Source organism: Nothoprocta perdicaria, unplaced genomic scaffold (genome assembly GCF_003342845.1).
Source record: "Nothoprocta perdicaria isolate Ctin4 unplaced genomic scaffold, notPer1 scaffold_305, whole genome shotgun sequence".
NCBI lineage: Eukaryota > Metazoa > Chordata > Aves > Tinamiformes > Tinamidae > Nothoprocta > Nothoprocta perdicaria.
Window position 1 is genome coordinate 510,684 of NW_020455539.1, and position 16,493 is coordinate 527,176.

The following is a 16,493-nucleotide window of genomic DNA, read 5'->3' on the forward strand; positions in this document are numbered from 1 at the left end:
TGTGAAAGATAGTGTTGTGGTGGAAAATAACCGAGACTTCTGAGTGCTAACTTTGAAAGCTTCTTACAGATTAAACAGTTATTTTGGTGCTTAAGAGAGATTGAAAGAAGATTATTTATATGATTTTTTTCCCCCCACTCTGTTATCTGTCCCTGTGTAAAATATCTTCCATGTTGAAACAGACCTGAAATATGAAGCTGTCTTATTTGTTAAAAAGCTTCAAAGTGGTTTTGGGAAGCCATCTGCGGAATAAACAAGGCAATAGGAGGACATGTGTTAAGTAGCATAATGCCTCAGTAGTACAGGTTACATCTACCACTCTTTTTAAGAAAGCTTATCCTTAGGACTGCTTTAAAGCCACGTGTGCTTCTCAGGTGTTTTACAAAGTAAATTTTATGTCCTTCTATTTTGTGACATAACCAATAGTTAAGTTGCTCCTCAACAGTGTTATCAGTTCCTGCCTCTTGGTAATAGCGTGGAAACAAGCATAATTTGTAAATTTTAAGTTTTTTAAACAAAATTATAACCTTATTTGATCATAGTAAAATATCTCTTGTATTGCAGCAGAAAACAACTTATTTCTGTTAGGGAACAAGGAAAACTGTGTATAGGATTAGTGGACAAGAAAAAGGTGAAGGATAATGGTGAAGCTTCCAAGAGCGTGGCCGCTGCTGCCACTTAATTTTAAGCCTCACTGTTTGGCTATCCAGCTGTGTTCACTTAATCTCTGATTTTTGTCTGTCGTCACTATTTACATCTGATGGGGAGCTACTTTGTGCTTTTACACCTAAGGAGAGGGAATGTGCATGCATGAGCAAGAGCTTTTAGCTCAGCTGCTTGCCCTAACGGTGCTTTGCCTGGCTGTGGAAGCCCTGGGAAGCAGGCGCTTGCCTCAGGACCAAACAGACGAGCTGTGATTGTAGTGTAGCTTGGGAGTATTCTCTTTCTCTAGGTATTTACTTCATGCTATCTCGTAAAATGAATATTTTAAAAAAGTTTTAGGTAGTCTGTTTTCTTGTTTTCATTCCTTAGCTGCGATTTGGCTTATCTAATTCTGTGCCACCGTCTGGGAGACAGAAAGGTGTTTTTTGTTTTCTGTCATCCAGACAATGAAGCAATAACGACTCAAGTGTTTTCTGTTGGTGTCTGACACTCTGGTCTGTCTTCCTGTAGTGCATAGTTGCTATAGCTGAAGGATTTACCACTTTCTTCATCAGTATTGCAAATTGTGTTGCACTGAAATGAAAGTAGGTAACAAACTGGGAAAGAACACTTGAAAAAATGCAGCTGGTTTCATATGACCAGATCCTAAGCTATGCCTGGAATTTCTACTTTTACTATAGTGGTGCACAGAACAGACTGGGTAATAAAACATCAAGGACATTTCTTTCTTTCTTAGGAAACAAGATACTAGATTTTGTTACACTAGTTATTCACATCATTTTTAAAAAGTTGGCAGTTTGTTCATGTGCTGTTTTTTCTTTTTTTTTTTTAAAGAAGTTTTCTTATAGTGTTCTCATTTAGACACTGACGATGCCTGCCTTCCACCCACCCGTCTAAGCTGTTCTAAACGAGCAGCCTGTTGCTTCAGTCCTGAAGAGAACTGCCTCTGTGTTTGCCTTTCAGCTGTCAATTTCTGAAGTTCAAACTTTAGATTCAGATCAAGTTGTGATTGAGCAGGAAAAGGCCTGTTTTCCCCAGGTGGGTTATTAGAACAGAATTGTGTGAAACTGTTTCTCAAGAGGACAAGTTAAGTGACACTGCTTTTTACCTGAGCTGTGCAGAGTTTTGGCTTCAGCTTATGCAGATCACAATAGGGAATCTGAAGCTTTTAGGGAAAATATTAAATAATAGCCTGTATAAAATCTTAAGGTCCTCTGTTAACAGTACATTATTTTTTCTTTTGTCAGTGTTTTACTTTAGCCATACTTTTTTTTTTTTTCAGATAACATTAGCTTCCAGCTGGTAGATACTTGGTAATCTCTCTAGGGTTTGATACCAAGAAAAAGTTCAGTTTAAGTTAAAAGAGCTCTTGAATAGGAAGAGACATAGTAAGGGTCGTTGATCTGGTCCTACTTTATTCATTAATTCATCGAATGGATAGCTTTCTGCAGTGCAATCTCTATCAAGAACATGAAGTTTGTGATGGTTTGGTTGCATATCCACTTTAATTTAAAAATCAAGTGAACTGATTGATGACAATTTCTTCACTTTCAAGTGACTGTAATTGAAGTTTTCCTGTGCAAGTTGCTCATGTTCTCTGCAGGACTATGAGAGTGGAGCAGTTCATTGCCTTTTTTTTTTTTGCGCTCTACTGTTTCTAGTATGGTAAAGTAAGTTAAGGAAGTCTGAGACATTCAAGAGCCTAATGTGTTAATTTTTAACATGCTTTTGGTCAGTATCCATCCCTCATGTCTGCTTCTGCACTCAGTGCTAGTTGTCTTTTAATTATATATTAAGAACCATTACTCCTGTTTGACAGTTGAACATCGATATTTTCCCTTCTGCATGTTCAAATGGATTAAGCCTTATTCTTCAAACGCCACAGCTGTACTTTACCAATAGCATAACTTTTACTCTGCCAGTGCTGTAAGTTCTACTCTCCTCTGGATTTATTTGAAAAACGGTTAAATGTTGTGAGTTATTTCTTTATAAATATATAACTTTGATGTTTATTATTATAATTATTGTTATATTTTTACTTGCCAGGGCCTGTATTAATTGATATTTGGATCACTCTAATTTGTTTTCACTGAGCTTGTCACTGCAAGTATGTCTGTGTATATATACGTGTGTGTATACTTATATATAAAATTTCCTTTTTGTATAACTTCAGAAAGTAGTTGAATTTAATAATACGTAAAAATGTTCATAATGTGATGACATGGTTAGTCTAATTTTTAACCAAATTTCTGTGAAATCAAGGAACTGTCATATATTCATTAATTTTTTTTACCTTATTAAACACTCTTTCCTCCCCATTTAGCCTCCTGCAGTGATCTTGCAGGAGAAGAGCACTTCGACTATAAAGACAGAGAGGAAAAAGAATTCATGAGCTTAGGAGATTGGAGGAAAAGCAAACAAGCTAAAGTTACACAGTTGTGCAGCACTGATTGCACTTTTTTTGGTGTAAGGTTAGCAAGGGTGCCTCTTTTCTAGATCAACTACATACATTTATCACATGTGTAGTCATCAGTTGTTTAAAGGAGACTAAGTGCATAATAATAACAGGAAAGAGGAGTCAAATGTCAAAGATTTAGGAAAATATCTCGTCCATCTCATTTTTTAAAAAAATCTTACTATTAATGGGCAATTCTTGTAGATAATTGATGTACTTCTTTGTGAAGTATTGAATTTACCAGTAAGACATCAGATTTTTTTTTTGAATATTAGTTAAACAATTTAAACTGTTAATATCCCAATTTAGCATACAAATCTTAAAGAAATCTGTGGAATATTCTAAAATAATAGAATATGTCTACATAAAATAAGTGCAAATATTTGTCTTTTGTAAATGTGGCATATACTGTGTATTAGAAGGGCCAATTTTCAGAGCAATACAACATCTGTTAAACATTTGCCTGAAACAAATCTAGTTCAGGTCAATGAATAAGCTATCACAAGGCAATGATTTTCTTTGCTCCACTCTTTGTGCACCCTTTGAATCAGGGTGTTTAACCCTTTTTTTCTGAAATCTGATTTGGATATGTGGATTTTCTCTATGTAGAAACCTGTTGCAAGCAGTTTGGTTGTTCTCACTGATGTGAAGGTTTTGAGCATTGACCTGTGAGATGAGGAATATCTTTTTTTTCCCCCTTCTTTCTGCCCTTGGAGCTCCAGGTTTTTTATGCCGTTAGTGGTAAGTTGAGTGTTATTATAGCAAAAGATAACATTGAAGGAAAGCAGTGCTTTCCTGTCCATCTGGGATGTGAACTTCTGATGGAAAAGCTTGCCCTCTGTATGGTGATACTGCAGGTGAAAACGCCCTCCACAAAGCATGTTCCCCTTAGCGCGGTGTACTTCATAGTGAACTGTATTAAAAGTATATCTGGGTCTGGAAAATATAAAATTAAAATCACCACTAAGCAGGGATAATACCATGCTGAGGGTCAGAGATTCAGAGGCAGTTAATGCTAGGGGAAGGATCCACAGTGAGAGAGAACCTTGCAGTCTTTATTTCTTTGCTTTTGGGGATTTCAGTTATTTCTAAAAGATAAATTCGAAAGTATTTCTAAAAGTAAATTCAAAACTTGGTATTTTGTAATTCTGTTTTCATGCCTTACAATCAGCACAGTAAGGGTTGTCATGCTTTACAAACTAAATAAAAAATATCTAACAAAATATTTACTAGTACAATTACTATAACTCTTGAAATGGCTTAGGAGCTTTAGGTTTTGTATGCAGAAGAAAGCTTTGCTGATGACAGAGGTCAGTACATTGTGTTATAGCACTGTGGGCATGTACACCTTTTAGCTTGCCTCACAATGCATGAAAAAGTAGACACTGAAATGGTATGTGCTTGCAGTAATTAAGGGGTTCACACTGAGCTCTGCTCAGAAATAAAATGCTAGCCAACATAGAAGACTTCACCGGGGCTTTCTCTGAAAACATGTTTTTCTGTTACTCAGTATCCTATTCTTTTGTCTTTAACTCCTCTCCGAGGATTTACTAAATTGAAGCAGGTTGCTGAGTGTCAATTTAGCAGGAGCACTGGGAAAACAATGGGAAGGGGCTGTGTGGCTGAGAGGAAGAGCATAGAAGGGGAAAAGTGAGAGCCCTCTTTCAACAACATCAGACTGCCAGAACTGCTCCGTGGGCTCAGGAATTGCCACCTTCTCTTCCTCCGTGGTAGCTCTGTTGTTTCCACACCAGCTAGGCTGCTGTTGCTGTACAGTTGCCTCTCTTGCTGCCAAGTTTTAGTTCAGGAGCCAGTTCCAAACTTCTTCTCAGGTCTGTGGGATTTAAGTCCCTTACCTGACATGTGGCAATTCCCTTGAAACTGCAGGATGCAATCAGTGTTTGTTGTTAACAGGCATTCCTGTTCATTTTTTAAACATGCAATCTTCAGCTTCTCAGACAGAAGATCTAAGACAGCAGGACTGAAATTCTTGTTCAAGGGGTTTTTTTTATTTTTTTTTTATTACTACTGGAAGTCTCCTGGGTAATCGAGAGTGCAATCAAGATTTCAGAAAGGAAGTCTTTCTGTTAAAAACAAACAAAAAAAATATGATTAGACAGAAGAGCTTTAAATATTCAAATAGTGGTGCAGTTAGAAACCCTCTTACTTATCTGCAGTTTATCATTTATTTTTCAGGACAGCGTGGTCTAAAATGTAGCAAACATCTGCATTTTGCAGGTTAATTTGGATGGGTCTGTTGTGCAGCCCAGAATAAGTTTTCATGCTACCCTCTGGTCTTTTGAAAGGATCCTCAAGAAGCAGGTGATAGATCTCACTTACAATTAGACTGTATGTAGTTATTTTCTCCCAGATTTAACAGGGAAAAGGTTTCACTTGCAGCAGCTCATGGTCATTTGCAGTGTTCCAGAGTATTCACAAAGAAAAGACCTTATTCTTTGTGTTAGGCAATGTGTGTGTGTGTGTGTGTGTGTTCACATCGCAGTAAATAGTTATTGTAAGAAATGTAGTGTGTTGGGTGCAATAGTTCAGAGTATGATCTTGTTCTCCTGCCTGAGTCTCCAAGTTCAGCAATAGAAACTACATCTCCTGCCACTTCATTTGCTGGTTTGGTTATGAGTAGCAGGTGACAAAGGTCTTCAAGAAATTTCAAATAATCAGCAGAGCTTAGATTTGCAGTTATGTCATTGGTGGCAGAGAATGAATCATTTCTTGGGTAGTTCTTGCCAGGTTGAGCTGCGAATCTCTCCAGTCTGTTGTGATTTGTTTTATTGCTTGGGTGCCCGCAGTGGTACTGTTCAGGAAGGTAATTCTTGTCAGGGGAGATGATTTACTGTTTTTTTTCTATGCATGTTCTTGAGAGAAAAGTTGAAGCATATCTGGTACTTCATTTTTATGCACCTTGGAGGAAGAGTCTTAGCAAGTGTTGCTGCTGCAAATAAAATTGTACAGAGGAACAGGCATAAAACAGCTGTTATTTAGTGATGAATACAGTTAACAGCAATTTAATGGTCAAGCTTTCTTCCTTCATCTCCCCCTGACTGGAAGCTTTGTATAGGTTTGGTTGACTAAAGGTGTGCTTGAACCGTTGATGATGAAGGTTAGCAATGTCACTGGAATGGGGAAATGTGTTCAAGCCAGCACTGAGCTGTAAACAAGAAGCAAAACAAACTGGCGCAGACTGTGGAATCCTCTGTAGATGCTCTCTGTCAGTAATAATTGAGTATGTAACTGCTTCTAAAGCCACATGTTCAAAAGCTGCAACCTGGGTGGTGAAACAGAAGGTGGTAGCCCTGTATTTTATTTTCCTATGATGATTTATAATGTACAGACTGCTTATAATATTTAGATTCTTGTAGACCCTTCAAAGACCTTCAAATATATGTAAAAGCTACATTGATGCTCCATGAGAAGCAAATTAAAGGATAACAGTTCTGCAGTGTTTCTGAAGCTTATTCATGAAGGTTGATGAATTTGACCATTCTAACTAAAAAAAAAAAGCACAACAAAACCGTGTAATGTGGTCTGTGTTGTCATTGGGTATTTCTCAGATAAATTAGTTGACCTAAAATGTACGCACTGGGAGCTGTGAATCAGGTGAATGATACTGGTTATGCTATAGGTTATGCTATATGACTATGTTATAGGTCCATGGTCAAGGTACATATACATATATATATGTATATATCAGTGGAATTTTTGTCGGCATAGGTGTTTTTTTACTGTAAGTGAAATTGTATTGCTGATGCTTTCCGCTTAACTTTGGAGTGTTTATGTGGGTGCTCAGGAGGAGCTTGTAGAAATCAATGGAAGGTGAAGAGGCTTTTAGTGAAGTTCTGGCCCAGATTAAAGTAATGCATTGGATAATTTTTTTTTTATGCAAAGTAAGTTGGTTGAAAATTAGTTATAAAGCTTGGATTTTAGATGCTTTTTAGGTATATCAGAGAGATGAAGAATAAAACAATTAACTATCAGACTTACTATGGAAAGTCATCCCATTAAGAATCAAAAGGAAGGAATTTCTTAAAGGTAGAAGCATATGAGCACTTGCCAGTAACAAAACAGAGATACCCTTTTTGAGTGAAGAGAAAATCAACCTTGATGTTCAATGACTTCCCCATCTCTGATGTTATATAAATAATGAAGGAATGCCACAGGTTCCAAAGCAATGACATATGAATGTTTTATGAGGTTACTTATCTGGGTAAAAGAAAATTAAAATAATTCAGGAAATGAGGTGTACAATGAGATTCTTTCTGTGGAAATGGCTGAATTTGGCCTTGCTTTTTGATTTGATTTGATTTGATTTGATTTTTTTTTGATATCATGTTACTTGATTGTCATTAATTGAAGCTAACTAACATCGTCCTATGTACTAGTCATAGGCAGTGTGTAGATTGTCTCAAGCTGCATCATTTGTTCTTTATCGTAGAGATCTGCAATCAGGTAATTGGAGGTTGCTTTTAAAAGACAAGTACCTACTGTAGACTTGTGCAGTGGGTTTGGATACAGGGTTTGGGAGAAGTATGGATCCTTCCTTATTCCCGATCAAGTGTTTATATGCATTGAAAAGTCCCTTTGCATCGCCCTTTGAACTTCCTGAGATTCCTCTGCCCAACTCTCCAAGCTCTCCAGGTCCCTTTGAATGGCAGAACAGCCCTCTGGGCTATCAGCCACTCCACCCAGCTTGGTACCATGAGCAGACGTGCTGAGGAGGCACTCTGTCCTTCATCCAGCTCGATAATGAAGATATTAAGCTATATCAGTCCGAGAGTTTGTTCCCCAAGGTGCACCGGTCTCCTGCTGGGCTTTGTGCTCCTGATCACCATGCATACAGGCAGTTTCAGGCCACTTTAATGATCTAGTCTGAATTTCATCAGAAGATGTTATGGAAGACATTGTTTACCTTGACTTCAGTATGGCTTTTGATAGGAGTGTGTCTCCCTTCATCCGACAGGCCACTTGTCTTACTGTAGAGGCCTCACAGGTTGGTCACGTGTGATTTTTCCCTTCCTAAATCAATGCTGACTACTCCAGACACCTGCTTGTGTTCAGTATGTTTGGAAATGATTTCTAGGAGAATTTCTTGCCCAGTCTTGCCTGGTGTTGTGGTGAGGCTCTCTAACCTGTAGTTCCCTAGGTCTTCCTTTCACCCCTCTTGAAAAGGGGAGTGGCATTTGCTGCCTTCTGATCCTTGGCAACCTTTCAGGAACCTGGAGAGTCACTCGAAGGAAGTTGAGGGACCTTTCTGCTTATGCATGGCACAGCCTGACCTTGGAGCTCAAACACGACTACTAAAGTTTAAACTTGCATACAATTTTATTTGCTATGCATAGAATCAATGAGAACAGAAACAGGCCTTTTGGCATCTCTGTAGATGCTTATGACTATTTGAAATTTATTCTTTTTATAAAGGCAAGTGTTTGTGTTTACATGGGTAGTAGCACTCAAGTTACTGACCTTCATTCTCCACAAAGCAAAGAGCTCTGTGGTCTGGCTCTCTCCAGTGAATTGCTTAGGTTTGAGCAGAAATTGGATCTCGCATCCTATTTGAAGACACAAGTATTTGGTAAGTTGTGACAGAGCTTTCCTTCACCTCTAGCACTAGTCATTTAAGTAGATTTATGTTCAAAATAAAACTTTACTCACTTTAGCTAGAAGTTCTTTGCTTACTTATTTTTAGCTGCTTGTGTGTTTTGTGAGCTGTTTTGTAGAAACAGTGTTTTTCTAACCTGTGATGTGTGTGGAAAAAGGGAAAAAAAAACAGACCTGTCCCCATGATTGAGGAAAGCAGGAAACTGTGGGATCACCTCTGTGTTGCTGTGAAGGAAGGAGAATGTTGTGCGAAGCATCTGCGGGCTGAAAGGGAGCGCAACACTGTCCAAAGTAAAGCTTGAGAAATGCATTCAGTGCAGGTAGCAGGTCCGCAGTCTCGTCTTGCCTTGTGGCTCCACTTCTGCTGCACTGCACTCTTGCTCATGTAGGCATGGCGCACCTCAGCAATCTAAGCCTGAATCTGAATCTAAGTCAGATTCAACTCTCACCGAATGTTCTTTGAAGACTCAGTGCTAGCAAGAGACTGGTAAGGGGCACCTTGATAAAAGTGCAGCAGTAAAGCTGAGTTCAAAAAGCAAGGAATTTCTAGAAAGATGGGAGGAGATGAAAAATGGACATATAAGAAAGTATCTGTTTGGTCAAGTATTTCCAAGCAAGGAAGCCAGAAGAAGACACCATAAGTTAACACAAGTTAAAAGGTATTAGGCAGACTTGTTTTTAAATACAGCCTTTGGAAAATATTGGAAAGAGTAATGTTCTTTAAAAAGAAAATTACCCCAAAGTACCCTTTTGATAAGCATGGAAAGAGAAGTACTTGTGTGGTTTTTTTTAGTTGTTTTTAATAAAAGATGCGGAGAAGCTTGCATCATAAGATGATAAAGGAATAATTTGCTAACTCTAGAATTATTTTTGGAAAGCAGAGAATTGGAGAATGCTCCAGAAAGTTGGCATGGAATTGTTCCCCGTTTTAAATTCGAAACCAGTTAAAGTAAATGTACAGATTTCCTTTTAAAGAGAATTGTACTTCTAAAAGTACAAACAAAATGCCAAGAAAATGCTTTTTAGAACATGTAGATTTTACTTCAGATACTCGTAAAGCAGTTTGATTTACTGTTTGCATGAACTCCTAAAGTAAACTCTCTCAGCTCTGAGGAACGTCCTGTGAAATGAAAGCTGGCTTTGTATTTGAACTTTGCTGGAGGGGTGACTGCTTACAACAGAGAATAGGTTGTGTTTGGAGTTCACCTATTTCACTTTTGTCGCCCTATTTCTCTGTTATCACAAATATTGAGAGGAAAAGCCTAAGAAAGGCATCTGTAAATCACTTTATATTTTAACTTTCATCAACCCTCCTGTTTTTCTTTGGTAGCAGTATAGGAGCGACATGAACCTCAAAATTAGGGATATGAGGCTTTTGTGTGCATTTATGCATTAAAAAAGTAGGATGTGCTTTTGTATAAAATCACAGAGCAAATCTCTTCATTGTTATTACACCTGGGAACTTGGATATCTCTTGAGATCCCTTTACTACAGTTTATATCTTGCCACTAGTTTAATATACTGAATTAGTGGTCTAACTTGAAGCTGGCCGTGTTTCCAGAGAGGTGTTGGACTGGGTTGACTCCCAGAGTCCTCTCCAAATGAAATTATTCTGCAATTCTATAAAAAGAAGTTGGGAGGAAATCAGAAAATAATTCACAGAATTGCGTTTTTATTTTAAGGTACCCGTGTTTCCTCACATGGTATTCCAGGACCACATTTCTAGTTGTATTACTTTAGGATTGTTTTTGAATAATGTATTTTTAAGTATGCATAGAATGGGGAAGAACTAAGATACATGAAGGAAAAAGATTCTGAGATGAGATAAATGTTCCTGGTGAGCTGTTTAGAGTACATGCAGGAGTGTTTAAAGTGAAGCAAACTTGTGTTTTTGGCCAGTGTGAAGATTTTCACAAGGCTTTCTTCATTGCTTCAGCATGAATGGCTACCTATATATTTTGTCTCTTTCCCCATCCCTAATTTCTAGGCACTTGGGATCACAAGAGGCATTTTTGTTTGTTTGCTTTATGATATTTTTTTCCTTTTAATTTAGTTCATGTGTATTGTGTGAAAAAAAAAGGTTTAACTTGGAATATCTTTCTGTTTTATATTTGGAAGTGTTCATCAGTGGTCTTCCTGACTATTGCTAGTAACTTCTTGCTTTTTAGTAAAACTGTTAAGCTACTCCAATATAGGAAAAGGGGAGGTAATTTAAAATCTCTCTTCCAGGTGCTCATCTGTTAATAGTTTTTGAGGAAGTTTACTGAAGAAGTGGAGAAGAGAAATAACTTAGTTTTGACTTAATATTTTTTTACTCTGGGTCATCACATTAAGGTTAGTGCGTTACCCTAATTAAAAATTAATTGAATACAGTCGGTAAGCAGCTTACGGCCAGTGGATTTTGGTGACCATCTCTTCATGCTACTGTGTCATGTGTCTGAAGTATTGATAAGCAGAGGGATTCCAGACCAACTCTTCCTTTGCCCTGTTACAGCAAAATGCAGGAGGAAGGCTTGGGTAAATTGCTTCAGAAGACTTCTTGTGATGCCTTTAAGGTAGGATCCAAAATAATCTGCCACTGTCAACATCAGCATTGGTATTTGACTTGAAGGTGCCAGCAATTAGAATTTTACTTTGCAGAAACTGCTTAACCTCAGAGCTGGCTAAATGCAATCTAACCCATGCAGAAGAAGAAATGTAACCTCAAGCTGTAAAACAAATGCAAATTATGAGTGCAGGGGAATCTTATTTGGGTAAATTGTAAACAAGGCTGTATGCTGTAGATATATTATCTTTATAAAACAAGTGCTATTCAAAGGAAGGACTAATGTTTGCAGATATCTAATCTATCAACTGTTAGTGCACAGTTAACAGTGACTGCTTGTGGACTACATGGGCACGCTAGCTGCTTTTCACCTGGGGAAAATTTCTTAAAAGAATTGCCACTGGAAAATGATTTATGCTTTTAAGACATTTTATTTTTTGAAGCCTGGAAAAGAATGGTTTTTTTAAAAGAATAAAATGAAATAGAAAAAGCCTTTGCCTATTAGAGTTTAGTCAACACGAGGCTGTTATGTGCTATTTTGCTCTTTGACTGTATTTCCTTCCTGTCTCAGGAAGGATAGCAGTGAAGTAACACCATCGATGGATTGTTTTTTGTTTCAGGGAGCTTTATTCCCCAGAACACAGTACAGGAGAAGGTTCAAGGTGCAAAGAAGTGAAAGAATTAGTAACTATAATTTCTACAGGAAGTGATAGTCCTGATTGCTGGGACCTGACACCCTTTTATCAGAGATCTGTAACAAGAGCCTGGAAGGAATTGTGTAAGGTTAGAGAAACTTAGTGATTTTATGGTGTCCGAAGGGTACTTTTGTGTGAGATGTTGAGAATATTGCTCACTCTGGGAACTTAATCCGATGTATAATTGTTTACCGCCAGTTTTGGAGCCTTCGCTTCTTCAAGGCAGCATCATAATATTGCCTGCTGATAGTTTTCAGGTCGTGAATATAAGCGGTCTGTTGGAAGCTGAACTTTTTTTTAAGTCATCAATAAATAAATGTGGTGTAAATTTTCTGCACTCACAGTAGACCAGCTGCTATAGAGGCAGATTTGGGGCTCAGGTTGATTAGGTTTTTTTGATTAATTATGTTCTACAGTCAGATATATGGCATTGTACCTCCATTAAAAAGGTCAGCCGACATAGATTTTTTTTTTTTTATAAATCTTGGTGTGTAGAATAGGCTGCTTGAAGAGAGAGCCTAGGAAATTAGTGTTTCGCCCATTAAGAAATGGATAAAAGGACACACTCTCAGACCTCTGTTTTGCAAGTGTTTTTCTGGCCCTGATAATGCTTTAGCTGTTTTCAGACATGAAAGGAATAAAACCTGAGTACCTGAATACTTGTTTTCTTGAATGACAGACCTCTTCCTTTCCCTTGGAGATAGCTGCGTCTTTCCCACGCCAGATTTGATAATACTGATTATTTGATGTGTACTAACAGTGAAAACTTTTGATAAAAAGTTGTGTAGGTGTTTTGATACTTAGCTTTAAGTCAATGCAATATTTTATTGAAACTATGTTATGACAGTAGACTTTTTTTTTTGAGAGATAGAAAAGGTGAAATGAATTATTTAATGTTGTGGTTAATAAAATGCAGGAGGCCTGGCAGGTTAACGTCAGTAACTCCAGCATAGTTAAAAATACACTTTTCTAGTTATGAGGCAGTGGGTTTCACTGAATTCTCCCTTGCATACCTAAAAATACTTTAAAACTCTCTATTTGGTGGTAAAAAGCTTGCCAAGTTTAGTATATCTTGTTTTCCAACTCTAGTATTTAAGAACCAGCCATTTTAAATATTGTGCTTTCAAGATTACAGTAGTGAACCAGTTTTAGCTTAGTGGTTTGCATTTGCAATATGAATTATTGTCCTCCCTGAAATGGATTGCACCATGACAAGGAAACAGCTGAAATAAAAATAGACGATCTCTTTGTTTTCACAAATGGTTTTAATCATCTTGTTTAGCTCTGCAGTGGCTTTTCTTGCCAGACTTCTTGGAATTTAGCAAAAGGCGTATGATGTTCGTGTACACTTTTGTCTTTTTTTTTTCTCCATCTGAACATATATTTAAAAATTAGTCAAAGTTTAGCATTTTTGACTTAGGAAGAATAAATAATCTTAGGAATTTCAGTGGCAGATTATCTGAGTAGGTAGCAAAGACTCTCTTGCCCATGTCTGTCTCTTCTGCCTACAAAAGTTTCAATGTCTTTGAGAACAGCTTGTGATTGGAGAAAGTGTTATGTTACTGAAAAGGAAAAATTACCAATTATATCTTTCTTTTATTTTTGCAAGTTTCAATACTGTTTCTTGCATATCTTTTTTTTTTTTAAATTATTCTATTAAATATTAATGCATGCAGAAAAGGTCAAGTGTAATACTTCTGTTGAGATATACAAGGAGGTTTTGTGTGCACAGAAATGCTGTTGAATACATTCTGTTTTATTTTGGTGCAAGTCTTTGGGAGGCCTGATGACATAGTTTAGCTTGGATTATAAGCAGTGCTGTTGGAATCTGCAGGTTTATGTTGATGGGCAGGTTTTTCTAACCTGTGAAGTTTCCTTGGGGAACACTGGTGGTGAATGTCATCTGGGGATCTCTTTTTAAAATTCTAAGGCTACTTTAGCCGTTTGTGGACAGTCTTTTTATTTGGATAGCCAGAATCAGTATATCTTATCCTTTCCAATTTAACTGTGGATTGCAATATTTTCTATATTAAATTCCTCTTTGAGGCTAGATATTAGTGTCGATGTTGAGGTCAAACAAGGAATCAGCCATGATGGTTGGTCTTGCAGAACTGTCCTTGTGTTTTAAGAAAGGTATCTGAGGCTTTTAGGAGTTCCCTGGTCCTTTATCACTACATTTTTTAAATCTGTTTATAATACAAAGAGCAGAGCCATCTTTTGGTCCTAGTCTAGGCTATCAATATGGTGCAGACTGATCATTCTTTTTGTGCATAAGGTTGCAGGAAACTAGTGCAACAGAAACTAGTAACTAGTAACTCATGCCACTTGGCAGCTACTGAACTATTTCTCGATCTCCTCTTAGTGTCAACAAACTGCTCCTTGGATCTTCAGGTAGATCTTTTAAACCCCATAGGAATCGGTCACTGCTCTAGGGTAGCTCTTGATTTGGGAATTGGCCTCCCTGATCCTTCTTGCTCTGCTCGTTTTTCCCCTTATTTGGAATATATGCATTTTTACAGCTGAAGAATGGTTTCCTTTGGGTGAACAGGAAAAGGAAGATGTATGTGGTGTGTGCCCTAACCCTGCTGCTGTTCCCCTCTTTAAAAAAAGCACAGGCTCTTCTGCTGGCCAAGCATCTGTGCTGCAGTTTTATCAGAGCGAAGGCTTTCTGGTCTTGACACAAACACATTCCTCAATTTTGTTGCTATAAGAAGTGTCCTTTGTTACCAATAAAAGCTACTCTTTTAGCCTTTGCTCTTCTGGTTTTATTTTTCCTGGTACGTACACATGCACATTTCCATTCTTTGTTTGCTCATACCAACCTTAATATTTTCATTACAGATCTGTACATGATATGTTTACTTACTGCAGCAATAAAGTTGAATAGAAGATTCATGATGATACTAGTCTAGAAAACATTCAGAGATTCCCAAACACAAAATATAATTAGCCCATTTAAGGGACATATGATTTCTCATGCTTATATACCACTATATTTTGAAAAGAGAGGAAGAAAGATGATAATCTGTAAGCAGACTGAGGATAAAGTGGCTTGTATGTTGAGCCAAAAAACACAATAGGTCACGTGTTGTATACTTCAATCAGATTTCAAAACTTCAAAGTTCTTGCTTACATCTTTTAAGGCGGCAAAGTGGATAGAGGTTCTACTTCAGTTGCAAGGATTTCTCAGTAGCCAGTCCATAGTAGAACAGAAGTTAGGCAGCTCTTCTGTGTTTTGCAGTTTACATACCTTGCTTTTGCCTTCTCACAACCTCTGAAGGTCATCTCACTTGCTTAACAAATTGCTAGACTAAAATGTATTTCCCAGAAAACTATACTTGTAGCTAGAATCTTGAAGACCATCTAAAAGCACAGGCTTTCAGGACAGGTGAGGTTGGAAGGGACATTTGGAGATGTCTAATCTAATCTAGATGTCTCTAATCTAACCCTCGTGATCAAGCTAGTCACCTACTTGCCCAGGGCCCTGTCCAGAGGCCATTTGATTATTGCCAAGGACTACGATTAAAGAGCCTCACTGGGCAACCTGTTCCCAAGCTCTGTCACCCTCACAGTAAAGAAGTTTTCCCTCATTCACACAGAACTTCCTGTGTTTCACTTTGCGCCAGTTGAAAAGCAAATATTTGGCTGTATCATCTTTACACCCTCGCTTCAAATATTTATACATAGTCATAAGATCCATTCTCAGTCTTCTACAGGCTCAACAGTTCACTCAGCCCTTTCTCCTGTGACAGATACTCCAGTCCATCATTTTAGTAGCCCCTTCCTGAACCTCCTCCAGTAGCCTGTAACTAGCTAAAATAAACATATATGCGGCAAAAGCGCGGTGTGCCTGTTGTGTTCGCTGGCGAGCCCATGCAGATACGACGTGATGAGTATACTTGTGTAGTAAGTGGGCGCTTCTGTCCCGTGTGCTTGCTTCTGTCACGCTCACACAGCATTCAAGGAAATGTGTTTTGTTTCTTCCTCACTCATCTTAGCTCCGTTAGCTAAATGTGAGCATTCGCTGGTGCAGTGATAACGTTTTCACTTCAACATAAATCCCTTTTTGGCTGTTGATTCTGTGCCTATGGTTCAAACGATTGCAAGAGTTTAAAGTGTCCTAAATTTACAATCTGGAGTTGCACATGAATATGATCCATAGCAGCTGATGTGACGCCGGGCCGATGCTTGGCACCGTTGGTGGGTTTTGTTGTGGAAGTTACAAGACCTTTTGCATAGTGAGAGTTACACTCTTGCTCTGAATAGCTACAGTCAAGGTGCAGCGTGAGTTGGGTGCAAAAGTTGGTTTGGGGAATTGAGAGCTGAGCTGCTCAGTAAATGAACCGAGTGTTTACCTTTTGACTCAGAATGCTCTGTGTTTCACATCTGGTCAAGACATGATTTAAGCATCTGCATTTTAAACTGTAGCGGGGGTACTGCTGGAAACAGGCCGGCACTGTTTGCCGGTGCCTTGGTGCACTGGGACAGTGCTGCGCACACACCGCAATGGCTAAAGGAGCTC